The sequence below is a fragment of the Hylobates moloch genome, unplaced genomic scaffold (assembly GCF_009828535.3).
Source record: "Hylobates moloch isolate HMO894 unplaced genomic scaffold, HMol_V3 SCAFFOLD_16, whole genome shotgun sequence".
NCBI classification, from domain to species: domain Eukaryota; kingdom Metazoa; phylum Chordata; class Mammalia; order Primates; family Hylobatidae; genus Hylobates; species Hylobates moloch.
This window is the reverse complement of record NW_026652291.1, coordinates 66,359,880-66,370,566: the sequence shown is the minus strand read 5'-3', so window position 1 is coordinate 66,370,566 and position 10,687 is coordinate 66,359,880. Positions and strand designations below refer to the sequence as shown.

General features: G+C 35.7%; 1 non-coding gene across 1 annotated transcript; it reads right to left on the bottom strand.

The window, feature by feature from the left end:
* Positions 1-6,689: 6,689 nt before the first annotated feature.
* Positions 6,690-6,818, bottom strand: LOC116456469 (U11 spliceosomal RNA). The gene has a single exon (XR_004244697.1). It is a non-coding gene; the product is annotated as a U11 spliceosomal RNA (small nuclear RNA).
* Positions 6,819-10,687: the final 3,869 nt, after the last annotated feature.

Genomic DNA, 10,687 nt, shown 5'->3' with positions numbered 1-10,687 from the left:
ACTTAGGAAAACTGCAGCATCAGAAATGACCACAGGCTGTTGCTATTTATCCACAGTTTGGGGATTAGGTAGCACTTCTTGTTATATGATAATTTTTTAAGATTGTCATTTAATTGGAGTATATTGATTAGTTTATTACACATATTTTATGTATATAATTATGCATAGTGAATGTATGCATAAACATACATTTCTCAAGTTTGTCCTATTTTGTGAGTTTTTTCGTTTATTTGTGAAAATAATGAAATCTCCTTATTTTAATGTGCAAGTACTCTAGGAGAAAATAGTGTAGAATACGTGATTTTTACTGTTTTCATTGTTGGTAGACTATTTAAAAATATAGTTTAATATTTTCTCCTAAATATTCACAATTTGACATGTATTTTATACGCTCTTAACTCACTGAAGAAAACATAGGCATATTATTTTCAATGGTGTATATATTCACATCCATACGTATCCCTATAGTATATTTTTAAGACAGCTTTTAGTTCTACTTCTTACTGTTACCTACTTGTTTTTAAATGATATACATGTATTCACATTGAAATTGCCAATCTCTTCAAACATTTTTAGCTTATTGTCTCTGGATTTTACATTTTAATATATTTGTAAAAAATAACTAAAGATTTAAAGAAATTAATTCACTAATCAAGCCTGTCCACTTCACATTTTGTAGAGATAAATTAGCACACTATTTCAGAACTCAGTATCATCTGTTTTTAAATCTCTAATATTAATATTAAAAATAAGCTTTTTTGTGTTTGATTTTTTTTCCAGCTCTACGCAGATATTTAAATGGTTTTAAATAAAAACTTTCTATTTGCTTTTAATTTCAATGTCTTTTAAAATCGATCCCTTAACTTTCTCTCATGTCTGACAATCTTTTAGACTTTTGAAATCTTTGATTAGGAAGTGTATGTTAAAATAGTCTGTCATTAATTCCACATCAACTTATTGGTTTGTGTCTTCCACCAACACTAAAAAAAATTAAAGGAAATTAAAACTTTACAATTTAAAAAATAGGAACATCTAACTCCAATGTACACCCTACATTTTTATTTTTTATTTTTTTTATTATTTTTGTTTTAGAGTCTCACACTGCCACCAGGGCTGGAGTGCAATGGCACTATCTCGGCTCACTGCAAACTCTGCCTCCTGGGCTCAAGCAATTCTCCTGCCTCAGCCTCCCGAATAGCTGGGATTACAGGTGCCCGCCACCGTGCCTGGCTAATTTATTTTATTTTATTTTAGTAGATATGGGGTTTCACTATGTTGATCAGGCTGTCTTGAACTCCTGACCTCGTGACCTGCCCACCTTGGCCTCCCAAAGTGCTGGGATTACAGTGATTACAGATGTGAGCCACTGTGCCCGGCCCATACACCCTAAATTCCAAAAGCATATTTGACTCTTAGGAAGACTTAAGCTCCATATTAAATGCAATAGAATCTAACTGAGGGTTCTGTAGAGGGCTGATAGGTGGCAGGTTGTGAATGCCACGGCTTTACTGCACTGGCATGAAGTAAAACATAAAAAAAAATCTATTATTGATGTGAGTTTTAAAATTATAGTCAAGTTACCTCCCTTTCTGACCATTTGATACATAGTTAACAAATATAAATAATATATTAAATATAATAATAGTGATAAATGCAAAAAAAAAAAACCCATAGCCTTTAACTGGGTGTACTTTACTGGCTTAACACTGCCTAGGAATTTTTCTTTTTTTCCTAACAAACATACTTTTTCCAGCTTTACTGAGGCACAACTGACAAATAAAAATTATATATATTTGGCCAGGCTCGGTGTCTCAAGCCTGTAATCCCAGCACTTTGGGAGGCCGAAGTGGGCAGATCACAAGGTCAGGAGTTCAAGACCAGCCTGACCAACATGGTGAAATCCAGTCTCTACTAAAAATACAAAAATTAGCGGGCATGGTGGTGCGCGCCTGTAATCCCAGCTACTCAGGAGGCTGAGGCAGGAGAGTCGCTGGAACCCGGGGGGCGGAGGTTGCAGTGAGCTGAGACCGCACCATTGCACTCCAGACTGGGCGATAGAGAGACTCCTTCTCAAAAAACAAACAAACAAACCCCAAATATATATATATATATATACACACACACATATATGTACACACACACATATATATACACACACATATATATACACATATATATATACACACATATATATATACACATATATATATATGCACACTATATATATATATATATATATATATATACACACACACACTTAAGGTGAACATGATGTTTTGGTATACAGTATGTGTATGTTGTGAAATTATTACTACAATCAAATTAATTAACCTATCTATCACCTTACATAGTTGCTTTTTAGTGTGATGAGAATACTTTAGAGCTACTCTCAGGAAATTTCAAGAATTTCTTAATTACTGTACTAAACTGGCTTTCCCTCAAAATTTGAAGAAAACTTTAGATTATGAATATTTTTAGCAAACACAAAAGTAAAATGTATTACAGAAAAATAACTGTATTTTCACTATCAAGGTTTATATTGATTTTTTAACTCATAGGAAGAGTAATTATGGAAGAAGTAGATTTAAAAATTATTTTTTGGCCAGGCGAGATGGCTTACGCCTGTAATCCCAGCATTTTGGGAGGCCGAGGCGAGTGGATCACGAGGTCAAGAGATTGAGACCATCTTGGCCAACGTGGTGAAACCCAGTCTCTACTAAAAATAAAAATGTTAGCGGGCTTGGTGGTGTGTGCCTGTAGTCCCAGCTACTTGGGAGGATGAGGCAGAAGAATTGCTTGAACCTGACAGGCGGAGGTTGCAGTGTCCTTTAGTCCCAGCTACTTGGGAGGATGAGGCAGAAGAATCGCTTGAACCTGGCAGGTGGAGGTTGCAGTGAGCCGAGTTCCCACCACTGCACTCCAGCCTGGCGACAGAGTGAGACTCCATCTCAAAAAAAAATGTATATTTTTTATGATAATGAACAATTATTTTTACTTTATAAAGGCCATATAAAAAAGTCAAAGACAGCCGGATGCAGTGGCTCACGCCTGTAATCCCAGCACTTTGGGAGGCCAAGGCAGGTGGATCACCTGAGGTCGGCAGTTGTAGACCAGCCTGACCAACATGGAGAAACCCCATCTCTACTAAAAATACAAAATTAGCCAGATGTGGTGGTGCATGCCTGTAATCTCAGCTACTCAGGAGGCTGAGGCAGAAGAATCACTTGAACCCAGGAAGCAGAAGTTACGGTGAGCTGAGATCGCGCCACTGCACTCCAGCCTGGGCGACAGAGCGAGACTCCGTCTCAAAAAAAAAAAAAAAAAAGTCAAAGACACAAAAATTACTAGTATTTGCTTCAATTGAAAGGGTTGGGTGATTAATTAGGTACAGAGTTTACGAAGAAGAATAAAAAATTTTGGAGAAGAAATTATGGAAATAACTATTTGATTGCTTGTCCTTAATTTTCAAAATTTTGATTTGAGTCTATTTTAAATTAGAAAATAGAAAGACCTAAATATAGACATGGAGACAGAGAGCGGGATGCTTGAATTTTAAGTTATGACTGATGTTGACATAGAGTAAAACTTTATTGATTTAAATTTCTCTTAATCTTTCTCTTAAGAGGAATATTGCTCTTCTTTGTTATCAGAACATTCTAGAGAGGTGATGGATGAGTGCTTGTTGTGTGTTAGGACTCATTATTAGCGGTATCTTTTCATAAACATGTGTTTCATTTTGTTTTACCAAATCCAGATCCTTCTGTCAGTAGTACCAGCTATCGGTAAAGTGAGACAGATACGTTATTCAGCCCTAGACTCTGGAAGCTAAGTAATTAATTTTTAAGATGATTGATTACAGAATCTAAATTTTTGCCCAAATTATGTTTTTATGAAGGTTTTCTCAAAATAAATGTTCTAGGATAAACCTCATAGGAAAGACAAAACTCATGCAAACGTTATTTTTTTCTATATTGGATATAAAACAATAATTTAAAAATTATGTAATTTGGTAGAATAATTTTTCTGATAACATTATTAGACAAAATATTTTCAATATTGATAATGTCTCACAATAATAAGTGTTTCTGAAAAGTTATTATAAAATCTATATAGCGGTATCACAATAGCTCATTGAGTTATGGAGTACTAATACAATGTTTGATATCAAATTCTAGTTTTTAAATTACTGACTCTTTCAAAACTTTCTTGATTTGCAGGTCACATCATCCATTTTCTGTCTATTTGCATTGCTAAGGTTTAATTTATGCCAAGCACTAAGTGCTTTGCGTGTATTAACTAATTTATAGTTCAGATACTCTGTAAGTTACGTTCAATTATTATCCCCTTTTACAGATGAGGATATTGAAAACAGGTGAATAACTTGCCACATTTGGGAACTCAGACAGCCTCGTTCTAGCACTGACATTCTTAATCGCTATCCCTTACAAGTACTAGCATCGTATTTTCTAGTTTAAAGACGAGGCCAGCCTCATCATTTATATTAAGGAATGAAGAATTTTATGGCATAATCCACTCACCAAGTCTTTCTGTCAGTAGTCCTAATAAATAAGTTATTAATATTTACTAAAGTGCCACTGTGTACGAGTCTTACAGCCAAGTCCTGGAAGGATGCAAAGGTAGACTGTCCTTAAAGAAATCTAGACACTTAAAGAGAAGAGAGATGTGTTCACCAATAGAGATATGAGCAAAATATTGTGATAACACAGAGAAAATAAAAAAAAAATTAATCCGAGATGGTTAAAGGGAGTGAGGAGAGAAAAAAGCAATCAATGTTAAGAGGGTCTGGCATAAAAATTGAGATAACATGCATATTTGACATCAATCAGAGTTATTTTTTAAAACAAGAAAAGTAGAGCAAGAATAAGAAATATAAGCATTTATGTTAATTAAATTCTTATTTATCTTCCAAAGGACAAGGGTCAATGAAACTAAAGATAGTTCCTTTCCCTGTCCTTGAATACATTCACATAAATACATAAAGAGAAATAAAAATTACCATTACTTAAGATGAGCCAGGGCATATACCCTTTTAGGTTAATTCACAGGACAGGGACAAGCTGCAAACCATCAGGTAGAATGGGTGAGGCATTTCTAGTATACAGTCAAGACCTGTCGAGATTCTCCAGCCTGTAGGACACTCAGGTGTCAAACTGAAGTGGTAGAAGTTTACTTGAGGTCCAAAGAGCAGAGCATAACTACTTTCTGCTTTGTTAGGGTGTGGAAGGTGGTTTGCTGAAGTAGTAAGTCTAGAGGTCGTTAGTCCCATTTCTTCCAGTTTTGTGTATATGATAGTGAATTAAATTTAAAACTTATTATTAAAAACCCTCTTTGAAGTAGTGTTTTTTTTTAAGTGAGAAATTAATTTTTTTCTTTTTTTATTATTATTATACTTTATGTTTTAGGGTACATGTGCACAATGTGCAGGTTTGTTACACATGTATACATGTGCCATGTTGGTTTGCTGCACCCATTAACTCATCATTTAGCATTAGGTATATCTCCTAATGCTGTCCCTCCCCCCTCCCCCCACCCCACAACAGTCCCCGGAGTGTGATGTTCCCCTTCTTGTGTCCATGTGTTCTCATTGTTCAATTCCCACCTATGAGTGAGAACATGTGCTGTTTGGTTTTTTGTCCTTGCGATAGTTTACTGAGAATGATGGTTTCTAGTTTCATCCATGTCCCTACAAAGGACATGAACTCATCATTTTTTATGGCTGCATAGTATTCCATGGTGTATATGTGCCACATTTTCTTAATCCAGTCTATCGTTGTTGGACATTTGGGTTGGTTCCAAGTCTTTCCTATTGTGAATAGTGCCGTAATAAACATACGTGTGCATGTGTCTTTATAGCAGCATGATTTATAGTCCTTTGGGTGTATACCCAGTAATGGGATGGCTGGGTCAAATGGTATTTCTAGTTCTAGATCCCTGAGGAATCGCCACACTGACTTCCCCAATGGTTAAACTAGTTTACAGTCCCACCAACAGTGTAAAAGTGTTCCTATTTCTCCACATCCTCTCCAGCACCTGTTGTTTCCTTGAAGTAGTGTTTGTGGTTTTTTAAAAAATAATTTCAGCATTAGCCTCCAAGGTAAAAAAAAAAATGTAAATTTTTTTACCTTAATTTTGAGAAAGATGTTTTTTTAATAAGGCTTTAAAAAAATCACCTATTTACTTTCAAAATGGATTGAGGAAAACTTATTTAAAAAGACGTGTACATAAAAGGCTTATTTATTTATTTATTTATTTTATGAGTAAGGGCACCAGGACCAACAATCACCAGTGATATGGTTTGGATCTGTGTCCCTGACCAAATTTCATCTTGAATTATAATCCCCAATGTTGAAGGTGGGGCCTGCTGGGAGGCGTGGGTCATGGGAGTGGATTTCCCCATTGGTGCTGTTCTCATGATAGTGAGTGAGTTCTTATGAGATCCGGTTGTTTAAAAGCATGTAGTACATCTCCCCTCTCTTGGTCTTGCTCCTGCTCCAGCCATGTAAGAAGAGCCTGCTTCTCCTTTGCCTTCCGCCATGAATGTAAAGTTGCTGAAACCTTCCCAGAAGCTGAACAGAAGCTGCTATCCTTCTTGTACAGCCTGCAGAACCGTGAGCTAATTAAACCTCTTTTCTTATAAATTACCCAGTCTCAGGTATTTATAGCAGTCTGAGAATGGACTAATACAACCAGCTATTCACCTACCAAAAAATTATACTTCCAAAATTCCTTGATGTTAATTCTGCACTAAGAGCAATCAAGTTGCCCTGCATGCGTCACTCACAACAATGGCTTTTTTTTTTTTTTTTTTCAAAAAACCTTTTAGAATACAGAAAAAAATGGTTTTTTTTTGGAAGTCGAAAATATATGATTACAGGAGCAAATATATTAACTGTGATTAAACCCACGCATAGAAATTCATGGTAGTCAGTAACAGTGTAAACAGAATGGATTTTATAACTCCTATGATCTTATAAAAGATACGGATTACTTTTTCAAAGGAAAAAATTGTGTGTAAGGGACATTGAACAAAATATGTAGATGGTTTCCAGTGATAGTTTTATATGGTTTGTCCTATATAGACTCTAGATAAAAATTAAGGACATCACATCAAAATTCTAGTACTTGTAAATTATTTGCAATATTTTTTACTTGTCTTTTTTTTGTAAATAATTTGTAAACCATTTACTTAGTAAATCTATTATTGTGGGAGGCTTAGTGAATGTGGCCCAAGTTTACAGCTTTCTGGGTTAATTTGCTATGAGGTAGTTCTTAGTCTATCAGACAAACTACTCATACACTCATACACTCCTCTAAATATTCTATTTTCTTTTGATATGTACCACTTAGAGCTTTTGAAGGGAAACTAGATAGGAGAATGTGTTTACATCACTAATAAAACATGGTTTGCATATAAGTTCTGTGTTAGGAATTAAAATGTCTAGCTCTCTAAGGTTTATTGTAGCACTATAAAGTGCAGCTGTAGAGACAAAATGCCAAGGTTCAAATGCAAGATTCACCCTCTTTTTAGTGGTAGTACTTTAGCGCCTATGCATCCTCTTCCATAAAATGGAGTTGATGCTAGAGACAACTGTAAGTTCTAGGCAATGATTAAACGCATATATCACACCTAATCAGCACCATGTAATTGAGTGCTTTTATTGTCTCAGATGAGATAAGTTTCACATGAGTCAGACTGAGTTCTTTTTGTAGAGAGGAGTTCCCTCCTGTACAGATGTGAGTAAAAGCCCTCAGGGCTTATCTTTTCCTTTAAGAAGCAGCTTGTGAGCTACTCAAATTCCTTAAGATGCATTTGAATACAAGTTTAATTACACATCAAAGTACAGGACAGAAATAATTTTACATCGACACTTTCAGGATAACCCATCTACCTCAGCCATGAGGGAGCTATAGTTTTGAAATATTTCACTTTAAATGGTATCAAAATTACCAGCTAAACTAGCAAAACTTAGCTATTTAATCCATTTCTAGAAAATTTAAAGAAATTGATGTACTGGATTAGGTAGTTTAATATAGGAAATACCAATTTTAGGTTTGGCAGAGTTGATATCAGAAATGTTTGAGTTAGCTATTTCAGAACCAATGACTTGTGTGTATAAACACACATACATTGTGTATATAGATACACATGTATTGGTATATATATGTGTGTGTGTGTGTATATATGTATATATATGCCAATTATATATACGTGTGTGTGTGTGTGTGCATGCATGTATGTATGGAGATTCATCACATAAATTAACTCACACGTTATGGAGGCCAAGAATTACCATGATCTGCTGTCTGCAAGCTACAAAGTTGGTGGTGTAATTCCTTCTAAGTGTGAAGGTCTGAGAACTGGGGGGGGCGAATGGTATAAGTCCTGGCCTGAGTCCAAAAGCCCAGGAGCCAGGAACACTGATATCTGAAGGGAGGAGAAGATGGATGTCTCATCTCAAGCAGAGGGAGAAAATTTGTCCTTCCTCCACGTCTTCTTCTATTTGGGACCACAGTGGACTGGATGATGCCCACCCACACTGGTGAGAAATGATCTTTTTTACTCAGTCTGCTGATTTAAATGTTAATCTCTTCTGGAAACACCATCACAAACACATCCAGAAATAATGTTATACCAGCTGTCTGGGCATCCCTTAGTACAGTTATGTTGATATATAAAATTAACCCTCACAGCTATAACAAGGCAAGAGCTTGTGAAATCTAAAGATTTGAAGAGCCAGGAAAAGGATAATTAAGTTATTTTATGACCTTTCAGTGGGGGCTACTTAAAGCATTTCAGAAATATGGGAATGGGTCTCATTGTAAACATGGCTTAGGTGAGAAAAGATGCAATGCCACTGAACATAGAGTACCTCTATAAATTTCCAGGTATGTCCACTGGAGAACTCCAGTCACTCAGCAGATCCTTCTCTTCTTTCTTTCTGGACTGAACTGCTCACAAAACTCGGCAGCACAATACTTAATTAATAAGCACTGTCTCTGGTAGATTTCTTAATTCTGTCTGATATAATCTCCTTTCTGAAGTTACCTGCTGTGACACCCATAGTGACCTATATTAAGTTAACAATAAGAAGAAAATCATAATATCTTGGATACATGTTTATTAAGCATGGATTTTTAATGATTGCCATGTTTCATTTGTCTTTAATTTGAGTCAACCCATTAGACCTAGAACATATTCAAAAGCTATTCCCAGGCACTAAGACCCAAAGGAATTCAGTAAGTATTAACTATTATTTGAGTTTGATTGAGAGGAACTAAGTAAAATTCTAAATCATCTATTGAAACCTTCTTTGAAGATGATAAATAATTCGATGTTTAAACATCAAGGACTTTGGGTGGATGCAGCAGGAATAGTGGAGTAAGGAACTCCAAAAATTCACTCCTGCATCAAGGAAGAAAAACATTGGCAAAAATGGTCTAAATATCTTTTTTAGAACTCTGGAAATTACCTAAAGACTTGGAACAATCCAAGACACATCTATTAAAGAAAAATGGCTGAATCTGGGTAAGAACAGCAAACTTTGTGGTATTTTAATTTGTCCTAATTCTACTCCTCTTTCTCCAGCTCTGCACTAGCCTTGCGAACCAGCAGCCCCACAATCACAAGGAAAACAAGGCAGTTAGCAGTCACCAGAAGGGTCACAATGGGTTGATGCCTTTTCAATGCTCCATTCTCAGAGAATTGTCATTTATCTTGCAGTTCTCTGAAACTCTCCACTTGCAGGAAGGGTTTGTCTATATGTGAGGCAACTCAGAAATCACTCTGAACAAATCACGTTTTCCCCTGGGAGAAAACTATCAGTTGCAATTATTTGATATCACCTCTGTCTGAGGCAGCAATAACAGTTGGAGCAAACAAGAAGCTTGCCAAAGAAACAGCTAGAGATGAGATATCTATAGGGCACTTTGAAAAGCTTCTACAAATTTCTGGGAATCAAGGAGTCTACAGGGCTACGTACATGCCCAGGAAACACCGAAAAAGGCCCTAACCTCTCATCTCTGACTGACCCTGAGGCTCTGTTAAAACAGAAAGTGAAGGCTAAAGCAGAGTTGAAAACTGACCAGCTGAACACTTAAGGGATGACCCAACGTGTATGCAGAGCAAAGGCTGGAAGACCTATTGCTTTCAGGAATTTAAGGAAATCTCTGTCCAATCATTAGACAACCACTAAGCTAACTAATCACAGAAACAACAGAGAATACAAATTTTAAAGGATCAGATTTAGTTCTGAAAAGTCACTGAAAAAATATATTGGAACAGCAGCAGCAAGAATAATAAACCATGGGATAGAGAATCTGATTTACAGAGCTGTCACATTATATTATTGCAGATGTCTAAGTTTCAAGAAAATAACTGTAAGGCATGTGAAGAAACAAGAGTATGATTCATGCACAAGAATAAAAGCAGTCAATAGAACCTGCCAATGAGGAAATCAGATGTTGGATTTATTATGCAAATGCTTAAATTAGCAATTTAAAATACGTTCAAAGAACAAAAGGAAAGTACACATAAAAAACTAAAGAAAAGTATTAGAATGGTATCTATCAAATAGATAATATCAATAAAATGATAGAAATTATAAAAAGACACAGACATTCTAGAATTAAAAATTAAAGAAATTGAAATGAGAAATTCACTAAAGGG